Genomic DNA, 18,644 nt, shown 5'->3' with positions numbered 1-18,644 from the left:
GAACATTAGGAAGAACTGGTTCTTCTTCATTTCCTGTCATGAACTCCCAATAGCCTTTTTCCATAAGGAAATTCGTCATTCTAAACTTCCATGCTTGGAAGTTGTTCTTGTCAAGCTTTTCAATGACAATCTATGAAAGAGAATCAGACGTCATTACAGAACACTGCAAAATATTCTATCACTGCAAAAAACACAGCTTCTGCCTCACAAGGGCAAATCTGCAAAACTGACGAAAGTGGTATTTGACCACACAGTCACTTCCTAGTGACAATTTTACATCAATAGGCAATAAGGATGATTATGTAACTCCCAATATCTCTACACATAGGCATACGATGCAATTTCTATGGCAACTTTTCATCGACCTGCAGAATAGTGGTTGTAGAGCAAAATAGGGCCTTTTTCTCAGTGCTTGTGGAGAACTTCCACCTCCAAAATAGGCCCCGAAATGGCCTCGACTCAGAAAAATAAAGTCATCAAGGGCTTTGCCCTTATCTCACAGCATATACTACCCTCTCGCCACATCGCAAAGGGCGTCTCAATCTGAGACAATGCACTCTTGCACTTTCCGGCTATGCTACCTGCAGAGATTTGCTCCCAAACTCGAAAAAGGAAAGCAATACTAGACCAAAGAAATTTGATACCAACAAACTCACAACACCATTTCTGCATTCTTCAAGGATACAACTATCCCCTAGCACAAGCCATCTGCAAGTGTCACTCAAGCGGCTCCCAGATTGTTGCAATGTGTTTCCACGAGATAAAGAGGGAAAGGGGAGATGGGAGAAGAGAGGGAGAAGGGGAGGAGAAGAGGAGAATGAATGGGGATGGAGTGGCAAACATGAAGGCACTACAAAGGAAACATGAGAACACCCAAAACACTCTTGGAAGAGAAGAGGGAGCTTATATTCAAAACTTGTGCATACAACAATGAAGACCAAAGTCAACCATTTGGCCTTTTATACAAGTCACCTTTTGAAGGAAGGGCCAACCCTATTCCTTCTGCCACTCTCTCTCATCTCTCTTTTGTTACAACCACTTGGGCCCAAAAGGTGCCAAGGCATATGCTAATTCTCTCAACCTCCTTTGTGTCTTCAAATGGGTCTTGTGTTATCCATATATGGGATCCAAATGACTCTTGTGTTACCTTTACCAATTTGTATGATCTTGGTGACTACCTCGGTCCTAAGCAATTTGAGTCTAAAAACCAATAGGACTAGATTGATCATGAGCCATTTGTGGCTCAAAACCCATAGGGCCGGATCCATCAACGTGCTCCATGGATGTGGCTATTAACAACAAATTTTCTTTCTCAATACATCCTACCTTGGTTAAATTTCTTTTAGAATACGTCTTGTTTGAAAACAATCAGCTCATATAGTTTGATTCTACCAAGATTCTATAAGTGTGCTAGACCTCAAGATAGAGCCATATATGGGATCCAAATGACTCTTGTGTTATCCTTACCAATTTGTATGATCTCGATTACTACCTCAGTCCTAAGCAATTTGAGTCGAAAAACCAATAGGACTAGATTGATCATGAGCCATTTGTGGCTCAAAACCCATAGGGCTGGATCCATCAACATGCTCCATGGATGTGGCTATTAATAACAAATTTTCTTTCTCAATACATTTCAAATTATTTTTTCCTGCCTTGGTTAAATTTATTATAGAATATGTCTTGTTTGAAGACAATTAGCTCACATAGTTTGACTCTGCCAAGACTCTATAAGTGTGCTAGACCTCAAGATAGAGCAACCATCCAACCATCTTGCCCCCTCCACATAATCAGATAGTTGTAGATGTGGTAATATGCCTATGAACATAGGTGTGGGATAGAAAATTGCATTTTCCCACCTCTTGCTCGATCTTGAGTAAGCATCTATCTACACTATGATTGTTTGCAACATCATGTTCTCTATGCAGACATCAATATTTCACACATGCTAGTGTAGTAGCTAGCAATGATTACATCTATGTGATAGTTATTTCACTCACACCAACTACTTTTCAACCATATGACACAACTATTCGGAAGATTCAAAAGCATTTGTTCACGCTACAAATAGTCTTAAATATATGAACTTAGCTCACATATCATCAAGTAGAATACGTATGAAACTAGCCATTGATTGATTTACAATCCGCATGGTCCAAATCAATGTCAAATTACATTGGAATAGTTGCACATATTAAACGTTCACTCATTTTATAGATTCTTTAACTTGTGCATGGGGTACTCTACTTTCTGGATGGTTAATGCCTTCTAGGATGGTAGCAATAGATTTGACACTTGGTCCCTCACCTCTCTTTATTTGTTTTACTTCATTGCCAATCAAATGTTTTCTTATCCTCAAGGTAGATCTTGTAAATACTTTGTTGCAAAAGTTACACATCTACTTCTAACGGCGTAACATTGTAACAAAATCTTGCAGTTTCACAACACTTTGCCCTTGTCCATCAACCTCGTTCTATGGTTGATGTTGTCCTACGATCAATGCTACGTGCTAATTCTAAATGAAAAATGCTATGTACAAAAATCAAAGTGCTATATCTCAAATTCAAATTGCCCCCTAATATATACAAAGTAATAAATGAAAACTGCTATATCCCAAATTCAAATAGCTACAAAATATATGCTAAACACAAACTCCTATGGGCAAAAAGAAAGAGCTATTTACCATGTTCTATATTTGAAATGCTATATGCTACATTCAAATTCCTATATGCTATATTCAAATTGGTTTCAACATAAACTAGAGACGTTATAAATTTTGAGTGTAAAATATAGTGTTAAAAACCTTGATATTTTGTTTGCAGAGATTATTCGAATTGGAGAATTTCAAGTCATTTTTAACACTATCATCTACAATGGGAAAATAAAGTAGGTGCTTCTACTTTAACATATAATTTACTTTACAAATATGAAAAGGTCACTTATTGAAAGGAGAAAACTTGCTTCCTACTTTAGCATAGAAAACAAGAAAAGATGATTACAAAGATGCAATATTGTGTATATTGTGGTAGAATAGAATTTAACACAGGTTCTTTTACAAAGTTAAAATTAGTAATATCACTACTAGAATCAAGTATAACACCATACGACTTATCCAATACGTTCATAATTTTGCATGTAAAAAATGGCCTAGGACATAGATAAAAAATGGCTTGTAAAGCATGCATAGATAGCCCATTCAGAAAGTTGTACTCAGTTCCCTATGATCTAGACTATTTACAGAATGTATTAGGTGCGTACATATTTCAAATGCAAATGGTTTCTATAATCGATATATCCCTAAACATTTGTAAAGGTATTACATCTTTAGCAACAGGTATACTACAAAGGAGATTGATGTTGGATAATCCACTAATATGTTGGAATCGCCAACAAAGATTTTGTATTAACTCAACAAACTTACTATCAACAACGAAACACGTTCTAGCATTTAACTCTAGAACAAATCTCATATTTAAAAAATACTTGACAATGTATGAACGACCGCATCCAAAACTAGGAGTAAGTGTTCTTTCTTCAAAAGTTATTTCTAATATTCTTGAAAGACACTCTGTTGACTCACCATTCGATCTTATGAAAATTGCACATGAGGACAACCACTTGTCATTACTAGAACAAATTAACATGCTACCTACAACTCATTAGTTCATCGCAAGAAGTTGGCACAATTGTACTTTGTGATTCAACAATAATTATTGAGTATCAGCCCATAACATCTATGGAAGGTCTATCACAATGTGATGAATTAACACTTGAGTATGCATTATTCCCATTCCTCTATCCTTTCAGATATGGTGCTCATGATGGCAAGATGTTCTTCAACATATATTTAAAAATGAGAATATCAACATTGTTCTCCGTGTTCACTCTTTACAAACCATACTTGTTATTGATATACCAAATACGTCAATCTATTATAATGGTAAATTCTACTCAAACTACAGTATTACAAAGAGATATTAACCAACAAAGACAACAAGATCCAAGAATATTTGAACAAGAGATAATTAGACGTATTCTTAAGTTTCAAATACCAAGTTCTATTCTTGGATCTCCTTCATGCAACGTAGAAACTTAAAAGCTCTAATGGCAATGGTTGACACATGGCACCTTCCCAATATATTCCTTTCACTTACTGCAGATGAGGTATCAACCACAAGATGGTGTGAAATCGATCAAATAGAAACCATTGCTAAACAATTCAATAAGAACTTCACATGGAGAGATTGTCCAGTTGAATGCACAGTGCTCTTCCATGTTAGACTTCAACAATTCTTAGCAAGATATATTCTGTGTGATAAAGGACTACTAGTAGAGTCAACCATCACATCATAAGATATGAGGTACAAAATCGAGGATCTATTCATGCACACATAATGCCATGGGTAGATGAACAAGACATAGAGATCGTATCAAACCAGATAGATGCATATATCCCTTACATGAATGATTTTAATAAATGGCCAAAGAATTCAATTCAAAGAAAGATTAACTATATGGTAAAGAGAAAACAAATCCACACATGTAGGCCAAAATGCAATCTATTTGACTCAAGCACGAACCACAAATGCAAATACAGATTTCTATATCCTATACATTTAGAAACTAAACCTACTTTAGATCCTCTCACACAAAGATGGATCTACTTCCATCCATCCCTAGAACATCGTAATGTCATTCCATACCATGCAGGAATATTACTCTTGTGGCAAGCACATATGAATATTCAAAAAATAACCAACATAGGCCTATCATATTACCTTCTAAAATATGCTATGAGAATCAAACCCATGGCACTTCCTATTTTAAACTATAGTAAAGTCATAGTATTGAAAGACTCTTAATTCATAGCATATATTACTCAATTTTTTTCATTTTCAAAACATTACTAATTTTTTCCAAAACTCAAAAAATATTTCATGTATGAACTATTATTTAAAAATGCTTTTAAATACGTCATGTTTTTAGTGATATATAACTCCATTTAAAACAAATCCAATAATAACAACTTTAAGTATACTACATAAATTTTCATATATTGTTACTCTTATAAAATATTGTATTGTATTTCAAATATTTCTACTATTATAGTGCTCTTCTTGATATCATGATTAATTCTTCTCAAATCGCAAGTTTACATAATGCATCCCATAGATTCAAATTGTGGTCATCCAAGTGTCATGGAGAACTTGACCTACTCAAATTGCAAGTTTACATAAATCTATGTTATAAATTCACTTTATAAATTAAGTCAAAATGGAAAATATTATTGAAAAATTTCTAGGAAATAGCACTAAATTCATTTATACATATTCTAGCTCAATACAGCTACCTATCCAAATCTAGTTTTTTGAAGCTTTACGTGATGATGTGTTCTTTAATAACATGTACAAATAAAATGGCACATGGGATTTGCAGATTGATCAATATGTTATCTTCTCGATAGTTCTTTTCACATGAATAAATAGTTGATGTTTCAATTATATAGTATTGGTAGGTAGTGTGAAACCCATAGCAAATAAGTAGAGTGAATCAAGCGACCAAATTGACACAACAGACCTTGCATGTAAGTATGCTATTACAACAATCCATGTTTTTTGCGCAATGCATCAAAATTATGATGCGCTCTTACATACTACGTCTCCAACACTACAGACAATTTTTTACTAAATGGGGAAAAGGCACATTTCCCTATGATTATCATTTTACAAAGAGACTTGTGATGACTCTTCGCCATACTAACATCATATATGGTCTCTCTCTCTCTCTCTCTCTCTCACGCCACCTTTTATGCACTCACATGTTCTTTTGCACGCATTGCCATTTATATGTCTTTAGCATCATCCACTAAGTCATCTGCTGATTACTCGCAGTTTTGTATTTGATAGGGTTGACAAGTTCGATACAAGCCAATTCACAACTTCAATACGAGCCCATTGTTGGATAGAATATATTTTTCGAGAGGTATGCAACACAGAATCTCTTACCTATCTTGCAATGTGAATACAATGTTCTTATGAAAGAAAAGAAACAAACCTCCCCAACTTGGATATTATAGTTTTTTATACCAAGGGGGTAGAAGACAATGCCACTATTGGTTGTTTCTTACGGATCCAAGAGAAGATACATGAACCTAAAGAGAAACGATATCCAAATATTGATTTCCTGGAATCAACATCTCCAGCCCAATTTGAGTCACAATGACTAGCCAAGGAAGTGCTCGTACCATAAGTGATGCCATAATTAAGAGTGTGTTGAGATATCGAGCTCCACTCGCGATATGCCAGGGTGACCGTTGTGTATTTATGTCACCGACTTGTTAGCTGGAGATGCGGTTGGTACACTGCCCACGAATAATAGCTGGATGAGAGCTATCCTTATCTACACTAGTTTGTGGCTCAGTTAGTATGCCACCTTAGTTAGTTGAGTTTGGTTTGAGACCCACATATAGGGTTCTTCTATTTCTTTGTACTAGAGTTCTTTTGGCTTACACAACTAAGAAGAGGAAAACTGTTTTCAGCCTCCACCTTTGTGTGTATTCCTCCATTGTGCATGTGAGAAAGCCGCAAGTGAGACTCCTTCCCTCTCTCCCACAATCTTCACATGGTATCAGAGCCTTGTTCGTGGTAAGGAGCTCAAGAAAGCAAGCCAAGTTCGTGGTGTCCTGGTAAGAGGACCAGTGTTGCTTTCCTATTTCGAGTTTGGGAGCAAATCTCTGCAGGTAGCACAGCCAGAAGTGCAGGAGTGCACTGTTTCAGATTGAGACGCCCTTCGCGGTGTGGCAAGAGCACAGTATATGCTGCGGGACAAGGGCGAAGCCCTTAGTGACTTTATTTTTCTGATTTGAGGCCGTTTCGGGGCCCATTTTGAAGGTGGAAGTTCTTCTCAGGCACTGAGAAAAAGGCCCTGTTTTTTGCTACCACTGCGCGACTAGTCGGTAGAAAGGTGCTGCAGAAATTGCATCGTATGCCTGTGTGCAGAGATATTGGGAGTTGTAGATTCATGCCTGTTGCTTGTTGATGCAAAATCGTCACTAGGAAGTGACTGTGTGGTGAAATACCACTTTCGTCAGTTTTGCAGATCTGCCCGTGTGAGGCAAAAGCTGTGTTTTTTTACAGTGACAGAATATTTTGCAGTGTTCTGTAATGGCATCTGATTCTCTTTCACAGATTGTCACTGAAAAGCTTGACAAGAACAACTTCCAGGCATGGAAGTTTAGAATGACGAATTTCTTGATGGGAAAAGGCTATTGGGAATTCATTACAGGAAATGAAGAAGAACCTGTTCTTCCTAATGTTCCTAGTCAACAGGAAATGCAGGCATTTAAAGGATGGCATGAGAGAGCCAGGAAAGTTATGTACTGGCTGTCTATCAGTATTTCGGACTCCATGATTGTGCATATTCAGGATGCAAATACGCCAAAGGAGGCATGGGATACTTTGGCAAAAATTGTATAGCACAAATACGCAAGCCAGGAAAATGCAACTCAAACAGGAGTTGCACAATGTACAGAGAGAAAATTTGAGCATAAATGACTACCACATGAAAGTGAAGAAAATTGCAGATGCACTTGCTTCCATTGGGTCGCCAGTGGATGATGATGATTTGGTTTTCGTGACCTTGAATGGTCTAGGAAAGGATTATGCACAGTTCCGGACATCCATTGCCGTCCGTGAAAAATTTCCTGATTTTGAGGAGTTGATTGCTCTTTTAATTTCTGAAGAGCAGAGAAATGGGGGTGCATCTTCTTCAGCAGGAACTTCAAAAGAAACTGTCTTCTACTCAAATGCTGGCAGAGGTAGAGGCAGAGGTAGAGGAGGCCGATCTGCAGGCCATGGTAGAAATCAGAATATGCAGCAAACGCAAGAAAACCAGTCCTATGCAGGAGGACGTGGTAACTCTAGAGGCAGGGGGAGCCAAAGAGGCCGTGGTGGATGGCAGAGAAGCCAAAATGCAAACAGCAATGTTGAATGCTACTATTGTGGCAAAATGGGTCATATGGCTAAGGACTGCTACAAAAAGCAGAATGACATTATGAATGGAAAATTGCAACAAGGCAATTATGCATCTTCTAGCAGGCAGGGTGATGACAGAAATAAGCATCTTTTTATGGTGCAGCATATGACCAATTCTGTGACAAGTGCAGAAGAACAAAATGATGTGTGGTATGTTGACTCAGGTGCGTCAAACCACATGATAGGTCATGCAGAATGGATGCAAGATGCAAGGAAGATGGAAAAGCTAGGATTTGTGGAGACTGGTGATGATACTGCACATCCTATTGTGCAGATTGGCAAAATTCCTTTGTCTATGCAGGATGGGAAAAAGAAATACTTGTCTGATGTATTTCATGTCCTGAACATCACCAAGAACCTGGTTTCTATTGGTCAGATGGTTGAGCAGGGCTTGCAGGTTAGATTTAATACTCATGGATGCTTTGTTGAGGATATGAAAAATAATGGTCGCTTGATAGCAAAAGGAAAGAAGAAGGGCAGAATGTTTACGTTGGATGCAGACATGCCTGAATTGAGTGCAGCAATGTTTGCACATGGGACCCGTGTAGTTGCAGATATTGATATCTGGCACAAACGCATTGGTCATGTTAATATACAGCGACTTAAATCAATGCAAGCCCAAAATATTGTTGCAGGATTGCCTAAATTCAAGGTTGCAGAAATGCACAAGGTTTGTGAAGCCTGTCAATTTGGGAAACAGGTAAGGAAACCTTTTCCTAGGCATGTTCAAGAGAGTAAAAAGCCATTGGAATTAATCCACTCTGATGTGTGGACTACAAAAGCTGCATCTGTTGGAGGCTGTCACTATTTTGTCACATTTATTGATGACTTCAGCAGAAAACTGTGGGTGTATTTTATGAAAAAGAAAAGTGAAGTGTTTGGGCACTTCAAAGCTTTCAAAGCTATGGTTGAAAAAGAAACAGGCCTGCAAATAAAATTCCTAAGGTCAGATGGAGGGGGAGAGTACCTCTCAAATGAGTTTGCAAGGTTCTTGCAAGAGCATGGTATAAAGCAACAATATTCATGCAACCATACCCCATAGCAAAATGGAATTGCAGGAAAGAAAAAACAGGCATATTGGAGAGGTATCTCGGGCTATGCTAAATGAAAAAGATCTACCAGATTATTATTGGGTTGAAGCAGTTGCTACAGCAGTCTATATAATGAACAGGACTCCCATTGCAGCAATACATGGCATGACGCCAGAGGAGATGTATACTGGTAGGAAACCAGATATTTCTCATTTGAAGATTTTTGGTTGCATTGCCTATGTCCATGTGCCAGATGAGTTGAGGTCCAAGTTGGATCCAAAAGCTGAGAAGTGCATCTTTATTGGTTATTCTTTGTAGCAGAAAGGGTATAGATGCTATAACCCTTCTACATGTAAGTTCACAGTGAGCAGAGATGTTGTTTTTGATGAGATGAGCAGCTGGTATAAACTAGTAAATGTGATGATTGATGTAGATGCACAAAATGGTAATGCTGCACAGAATGCACAGCAGCAATCACAAAATATCAGTGGACCTGGAGTGTCCTTTACCAGTGGTTCACATACTTCGCCATGGACAGGCAGATTGAGATCAGGAGAATCCCCTCAAAGCAATGCAGAGAGTGGTATGCAGGTATCATATGCAGGTATCATGAAAAGGAAAAGAGAAGGTAGATCAGCCCATGTATGATGTGAATGCAGGTCACTCTTGTGTGGATGGTGAATCCAGTGGCTCAGAACAGAGCATTGATGATGAGTTGGGTATTCCTTCTATTGTTACACCTGGAGTAAGGAAGTCCAGGGATGTTTTGAGAGCACCTGGAAGTGAGCCTATTTTGCGCAGGTCTACCAAGGTTAGGTATCCTATGGATAGGCTGAAATATGATGGATTTACAGCCATTCACTATGCCTATATGGTCAAAGTGATACAGGAACCAGAACCCACTTCTTTTGAGCAAGCCATGGGAAATGAAAAATGGGAGAAAGCCATGGATGAAGAAATGGATGCCTTGGATGCTAATGCTACATGGGAATTGGTGCCTTTGCCTAAAGGCAAGAATGCAATTGGCTATAAATGGGTTTATAAGATCAAGCACAATGCAGATGGTTCTGTGAATAGATACAAGGCAAGATTAGTTGTCAAGGGGTATGCACAGACATATGGCATTGATTATGAAGAAACTTTCAGCCCGATTGCAAGGATGGCAACCGTAAGAGCAGCCATTGCTATGGCTGCATCAAAGGGATGGTCTTTACATCAGATGGATGTAAAGAATGCCTTCTTGCATGGTGATTTGCAAGAAGAGGTCTTTATGGAGCAGCCAGCAGGTTATGTTCATGCTATTCATCCTGAGTTTGTTTGCAGGTTGAAGAAAGCCTTGTATGGCTTGAAGCAAGCACCTAGAGCATGGTCTGACAAGATAGGACAGTATCTTGTCACTATTGGCTTTCAGATTTCCAAGGCAGATTTCTCACTCTATGTGAGAAAAACAGAGAAAGGGATTATGCTGCTGGTCATTTATGTTGATGATTTGATCATCACAGGTGATAGTGATGAAGATATCCTTCATGTGAAAATGCTATTGAGGCAGAAGTTTGAGATGAAGGATTTGGGAGAGCTGCGTTATTTCTTGGGCATTGAGGTGATTAGATCACCAAGTGGGATAGAGCTCTTGCAGAGGCAGTATGGACTGGACATGTTGTCCAAATATGGGATGACAGGCTGTAAGCCTATTTCAGTTCCTTTGGAGCAGAATGTGAAGCTGAGTGCAGATGCAGGTGAGCTTCTGGAGGACCCTACTATGTACAGACGCATAGTAGGAAGTTTGATTTACATGACTATTACTAGGCCAGATTTGAGCTATGCTATTGGGTTGGTAAGTCAGTTTATGCAGGCTCCAAGGAAACCGCATTTGGATGTGGCTAGATGCATACTCAGGTATGTGAAGTCCACATTGCAGTATGGACTATTTTATGAGGCTGAGGTTCAGATACAGTTGCATGGATACACTAATGCTGATTGGGCTAGTAGTATTTCTGATAGACGATCTACCAGTGGGTATGTGTTCTCTTTTGGGAGTGCTACAGTCACTTGGAGCAGTAAGAAACAGCCTACAGTTGCCTTGTCGAGCACAGAGGCTGAGTACAGGGGTGCAGCAATGGCTGCATGTGAGGTAGCTTGGTTGCATAAGCTACTCTATGATATGCATTAGTCTACAGATGGGCCAGTTGTCATTTATTGTGACAACATGAGCAGCATACACTTGGCAAAGAACCCAGTCTTTCATGCTAGAACAAAGCACATTGAGGTGCATTATCACTATGTGCGGGAGAAGGTTTTACTAGGTCTTATTGATCTAGTTTATGTCAGCACAGAGGATCAGGTAGCTGACATATTCACGAAAGCATTGGGCACAGAGAAGCTGCGCAAGTTCAGAGACCTGCTTGGTGTGCAGGATTTGGGATTGAGCTCGAGGGGGAGTGTTGAGATATCGAGCTCCACTCGCGATATGCCAGGGTGACCGTTGTGTATTTATGTCACCGACTTGTTAGCTGGAGATGCGGTTGGTACACCGCCCACGAATAATAGCTGGATGACAGCTATCCTTATCTACACTAGTTCGTGGCTCAGTTAGTATGCCACCTTAGTTAGTTGAGTTTGGTTTGAGACCCACATATAGGGTTCTTCTATTTCTTTGTACTAGAGTTCTTTTGGCTTACATAACTAAGAAGAGGAAAACTATTTTTAGCCTCCACCTTTGTGTGTATTCCCCCATTGTGCATGTGAAAGCCGCAAGTGAGACTCCTTCCCTCTCTCCCACAATCTTCACAGAGTGCCCTTCACATACCTGAGCACCCGCATCCCTGCATTTCAATGATTCTCCCGAGGCTTATTGGAGAACCTGCTCAAAACGCCAACAGCAAAGCTGATGTCCGATCTGGTGTTGCAGAGATAGATGGCCAACCAACTTCTTGTACCTCCCGATGTCTACTGGTGGTGAGGCATCCTCCATATACAACCTCGCATTTACCTCCATAGGTGTAGCTATCTCCTTGCACTCGGACATACCAAATGCCTTCAAGATCTCCCTTGCATATTTCTGTTGAGAGATGAAGATCTTGCCTGGACCTCAATCCCTAAACAATAGTGCATCAAGCCTAATTCTGTCATCTCAAACTTAGTGCTCAACGCCTTTCTTGTCTGCTAGATCATGTCTTCATAGTCACCTATAATAAGGAGATCATCCACATATAGAACAATAATAGCAAATTTTCTGGACCTTTCTTGTACACATACAAGTTAGCATGTGAGGCACATCTTTTGAAGTTTAATTTATGAAAAAATTTGTCTATCCGTTGGTACCATGCTCTTGGGGCCTATTTCAGCCCCCATACAGAGCCTTCTTTAGCTTACATACCTTGTTCTCAGAATGGGGGGCCTCAAACCCAGGTGGCTGAGCCACGTACACCTCCTCCTTAAGGTCACCATTCAAGAATGCTGATTTAACATCCATTTGATAAACTGGCCACTTTTTATGAGCAGCCACCGATATTCTTGTGCGAATATGGTCATTCTGGCCATCAGAGCAAAAGATTCTTGAAAATCAAACCCTTCAACGTACAAAAATCCTTGTGCAACCAATTTGGCTTTGTACTTTTCCAAAGTCCCATCGGCCTTGTACTTTACCTTCTAAACCCACTTGGTGCTAATAACCTTTATGTTAGGTGGTCGATCTACCAGCTCCCAAGTTTCATTCTTCATGATGCTATCATATTCTTCTTGCATAGCATTTTTCCAATCTCGGTCTGCAAGTGCTTCCTCCAAATTCGTAGGCTCCTTTACTTCTACAATAATCTCAGTCATCAAGGCCATATTGACTATGTGAGTAGAAGCCCTCCTTTGCTCCTTGATGCTCTGAGACTGCCTTGGTCCATTTGCATGCTGCTCAATAGACATAGGCATCTGGCTATCATGGTCGTAGAGCTGCCTTACCCATTGCAATAATGGCTTTTTTGGTGGTGTAACAACAGGGTAGTGACTTATACCTTCATCATCTGATATTTCCTCCTCCTTTATAGCCTTTGGGATAGGTCCATAGTGAATTACCTCTTCGCTTGATGATAAAGTGGAAGAGCTCTTCTTTGCCTCCACTGCATGCGGCTGCTCCCTGAACACCACATTGCGGCTCACTATGATCTTCTTTACCTCTCGGTCATACAACTTATAGGCTTTCTTCTCATCACAATAGCCTAAAAAGATACATTTGGTGTTTTTTGTTTGTAGCCTGTTTCTCTCTTTGCCTAGTACATGTGCATAGCATTCACACCCAAATGTTCTAAAATGGGAGACAGATGGCTTCTTGCCATTGTAAGCCTCATGTGGTGTTTTACCTTTGAGTGCCTTTGTATAGCTATGATTAAGGATGTAAACCATAGTATTGATAGCCTCGACCTTGCATTTAGCATATAGCACTTTGTATCCAACACATAAACAAATAAACTTAACCACACATTCATGTGGGCGGAGAGTCGACACATTTCCTCTCCAAAAATTATAAGACCAAGGAATGTGCCCTTCCTTGGGTTCATTTTTTTTTGCATTTTGCACATAGTATTTTGCATATAGTATGTAGCAATTTGAGTTTGGGATATAGAACATAGCACCTTGCATTTTGCACATGGTACTTTGTTTTTAGAACTGTATGATTTTGTATTTTGTACAAAGTATTTTGCATTTAGTACATAGCATTGAGCAACTAGCATTTTTGCATTTAGCACATAGCACTTTTTATCGAACATATAAATTAATAAACTTAACCACACATTCATGTGGGGGGAGAGTCGGCACCTTTCCTCTCCAAAAATTATAAGACCAAGGAACGTGCCCTTCCTTGGGTTCATATCATTTTGCATTTTGCACATAGTATTTTGCATATAGTATGTAGCAATTTGAGTTTGGGATATAGAACATAGCACTTTGCATTTTGCACATGGTACTTTGTTTCTAGAACTGTATGATTTTGTATTCTGTACATAGTATTTTTCATTTAGTACATAGCATTGAGCAACCAACATTTTTGCATTTAGCATATAGCACTTTTTATCGAACACATAAATTAATAAACTTAATCACACATTCGTGTGGGGGAGAGTTGGCACATTTCCTCTCCAAAAATTATAAGACCAAGGAATGTGCCCTTCCTTGGGTTCATATCATTTTACATTTTGCACTTACTGAGTTTGGGACATAGAACATAGCACTTTGCATTTTGAACATGGTACTTTGCATTTAGGAATGTATGATTTTGTATTTTGCACATAGTATTTTGCATATAGCATGTAGCAATTTGAGTTTGGTATATAGAACTTTGCATTTAGTATATAGCAATTTTCATTTAGGTATTAGTGTTAAAATGGCTAACATGCCATATCAACATCTTGGGTGGTCATTGTTCTAGGTATATGTGCATTGAGCTATATGGTGTGCTGAGTTCCATTAATGATCCTCATACTGCATGAAGAGGAAAAAGCTATGAAAGGAAGCATTAGCCCTATTTCTATATACAATGAAACATCTAGTGTAGCTTCTAATATCTACAATTATGTTGGAAACTTGCAAAGAGCTAAGATTTACAAAATTCCTATTAGAGTAGAGGGTTTCATAGTCTTACCTATACGCTACCAATACGAGGAGAGCAAAGGGCCATGGTATCTGTATAGGATTGGGAGGCATGAGAGACAGCCCTGTGGGCATGAGGTATGCATGTCACATGGGCAAATGATCATGGGCTAAAGATGTAATAACTCTAAAAACGTTTAGGGATATATCGATTATAGGAAGCATTTGCATTTGAAATATGTCCGCACCTAATACATTCTGTAAATAGTCTGGATCATAGGGAATCGAGTACAACTTTCTGAATGGACTATCTGTGCATGCTTTACAAGCCATTTTTTATCTATGGCCTAGGCCATTTTCTACATGCGAACTTATGAACGTATTGGTTAAGTCATATGGTGTTATACTTGATTCTAGTAGTGATATTACTGATTTTAACTTTGTAAAAGAACCTGTGTTAAGTCATGTTCTACCACAAAACACACAATATTGCATCTTCAAAATATATTGAGAAGTAATTTGGTTCCATTCTCTTAGAAATTTATCGATGAATAGCCATGAAGAGAAACTTGGTTGTAATCGTCTTTTCTTGTTCTCTATTATGCTAATGTAGAAAGCACTTTCTCTCCTTTCAATAAGTGACCTTTTCATATTTGTAAAGTAAATTATATGTTAAAGTAGAAGCACCTACTTTATTTTCCTATTGGAGATCAGAGTGTTAAAAATGACTTGAAATTCACCAATTTGAATAATCTGCAAACAAAATATCAAGGTTGTTAACACTTCATATTATTCACACAAAATTTATAACATCTTTAGTTTATGTTGATACCAATTTGAATATAGCATATAGCAATTTGAATGTAGCATATAGCATTTCGAATATAGAATATGGTAAATAGCTCTTTCTTTTTGTACATAGGAGTTTGTGTTTAGCATATATTATTTTGCATATATTTTGTAGCTATTTGAATTTGGGATATAGCACTTTTCATTTATCACTTTGTATATATTTGGTAGCAATTTGAATTTGAGATATAGCACTTTGAATTTCATACATAGCATTTTGCATTTAGAATTAGCACTTAACATTGAGCAACTAGCATTTTTGTATTTAGCATATAGCACTTTGTATCCAACACATAAACAAATAAACTTTTTCACACATTCGTGTGGGGGGGGAGTTGGCACATTTTCTCTCCAAAAATAATAAGATGAAGGAATGTGCCCTTCCTTGGGTTCATATCATTTTGCATTTTGCTCATAGTATTTTGCATATAGTATGTAGCAATTTGAGTTTGGGATATAGAACATAGCACTTTGCATTTTGCACATGGTACTTTGTTTTTAGAAATGTATGATTTTGTATTTTGTACATAGTATTTTGCATATAGAACATAGCACTGAGCAACTAGCATTTTTGCATTTAGGACATAGCACTTTGTGTCCAACACATAAACAAATAAACTTAACTACACATTCGTGTGGGGGAGAGTTGGCACATTTCCTCTCCAAAAATTATAATACTAAGGAACGTGCCTTTCATTGGGTTTATATCATTTTGCATTTTGCACTTAGTATTTTGCATATAGTAATGGAAAGGTCACCTCCCCATCTATAAGCCCCCAAATGAGGAGAGTGTGGGGGAGGGAGACCTAGGGCAGAAGATGCCCAGAGAAGAAAGAGAGAGGGGGCTGCCACATGGGTAGCACCTCACAAGAGAAGAAGGCTGCAAAGGACGGAACCTGTGGAAGGAGCAGAAGGCGAGGACAACAATGACCTGCAGGGCACAATGACATTAGCAGCGTACAGCTCTGCACGGAACTAAGAGAGGGCCTAGTAGAGGCGCAGTTAAGGCATCATGTGAAGAAGGAAAAGTGGCTATCAGTGGGCAAGAGGCAGGCCTTTTATAGGCTGGATACTTGCCTTCAAAGGAGGGCCAAAGGACCCTGAAAGTGTGGGCCAAAAGCCTTGGGGGGTGTGCCCTTTTAGGGCTGGACCAGCCACAGACTGGCCGGCCAGTCTGTAACAGGCTGGTCGGTTTTTTACCAGCCCCCTTGGGGCCTATATAAAGAGGCCATTGAGCCTCACTCAGTCATCACTTGGAGCAGCACAAGTACTAGCAGAAAGGAGCAGCAGGGAGCTTGCTTAGGCCTCATCACTAGAGGTAAAGGGAGCACACAAGAGCTGCAGACTTAGCAAAGAGTGCTGCCCACCTAGGCTGGTGCAAAGATAGCAAGGTGGAAGGGATCTGGACGGAAAGTCTATAGAAGCTCGAGGTGGAGCACGTGGACTCGAGTATAGAGATAGCCAGCAGATAGGAGGACTTTGTGGTGAGATTAGAGGACCACACCATTGGTGGGACTCTGGATCTATCTCTTTTGTATTGTGTCCATAGTTGTGGACGAAAATATATATTTGGTGGTTTCTCTATCTGGTTGGTTCATTGTCTATTGATGAGTTTGCACACCTATTGTATGCACATAAGTAAAGAAGTCTATGATTCTACACCCACACCGCACACTGTGTGAGCTCCTGGGCATTACTATAAGTCTTCCACTACATGTACCCTCTGTTGGGTAAATTTTTAACATGGTATCAGAGCCCAAGTAGGAGGCTCACAGGTGTGGGAGCCTGAAGGTAGGGACCTTGCTGAAGGATGACTGTGATTTAGAAGCTCTAGAGAATCGACTTCCATGACTGGAGGATTGTGCCCTTGCGAGAAGAAGGGTGACTCAAAGTGCATTCAGAGTTCTGGTTTACTAAAATTGAGTTTGGTTGACTTTGCTGTGTGGTATAAACATCAGAGATGTCGACCTCTACAGCATCTTCAGCCCCTGCTTTCCCTTCCTCCTCCCCCAGTTTTCTCTCTTTCACTATCCCTAATTTTGGAGAGTCTGGGAACCTGGATGGGGGACTAATTACCCGATCTGGAAAGTGAAGATCTAGAGTCATTTAGTGGCTCGGAAGTTGTGGAAGCTGACCATGGTAGAGGAGTCGAAGCCGGAGGACATGGTGGATAGTAAAGGGGAGGTACTCATGGCAGTAGACAGAGAGGAGCTTGAAGCTTGGGAAGAAAGAGATGCCCATGCCCTAGCAATAATCATAGGGACTACAGCGGACTCCGTTCTTCCGCATATCCAACTGGCCGAGACATCAGTAGAGGCGTGGGCCAGCCTGAAGGATCTGTACGAGACAGACAACACCTCCCGGATTGTGCTTCTTCAACATCAACTCTATAATCTTGATATGGAAGAAGGAGATATGGTACATAGCCATTTGACGAAGGTCAAGGTGGTTAGGGATTAGCTGGCAACAATTGGTCAGAAGATAGACTCATGCCATCTGGCGTTGATGGTACTAAGGAGATTGCCTCGGAGTTTCAAGAGCTTTGTTACGGCTGTGACAGCAGGACAGAGGACCAAACCTCTGACGTTTGAGGAGTTGTGTCCATTACTGCTACAGGAGGAAGCTCGGGAGAAGCTCTACAATGAGGATAAAGATGACAAGGCGATGCTGGTGAAGGATTCCGCTGGCAAAGGAAAGGGCAAGCCTAACGGTGGCAAGTCCAATAAAGACGACTCTGATGATGAGGGGACTTCGAAGAGAAAGCACAAGAAGAAGTGTTTCTATTGTGATACGCCCGGACGTTTTGCAAAGGACTGCAGAAAGAAAAAGGCGAATCTGAAAAACAACGAGGAGTCAAGGGAAAGGCCAAAGCAAATGTGGTAATCAAAGAGTTGTTCCTGGTGACATCACTGAGTGTTACTGAGGTCAAATATGTTGATCTGAAAATTACAGTGAGGATGTCTGACATAGAGATGTGGGTCGACGAGGAGTCTGATGCCTTTGTGAAGGTGAAGGATAGCATGGAGCACTGGTACCTTCCAGGTGTGTGGCTGTTGACACTAGCGCGAGGGTGGATTCCATGGAAAGCCCTGGGGTCTCATGTGGTCAGATGGATGCTGGAGTTTAGAAGGGGACAGTACAGGATTACACAAGC

Source organism: Dipteris shenzhenensis, chromosome 13, assembly GCF_047967505.1.
Source record: "Dipteris shenzhenensis isolate YYH24624 ecotype China chromosome 13, Dip_SZ_1.0, whole genome shotgun sequence".
Classification (NCBI taxonomy): domain Eukaryota; kingdom Viridiplantae; phylum Streptophyta; class Polypodiopsida; order Gleicheniales; family Dipteridaceae; genus Dipteris; species Dipteris shenzhenensis.
The sequence above is the reverse complement of the archived record's forward strand: the minus strand, read 5'-3'. Positions refer to the sequence as shown.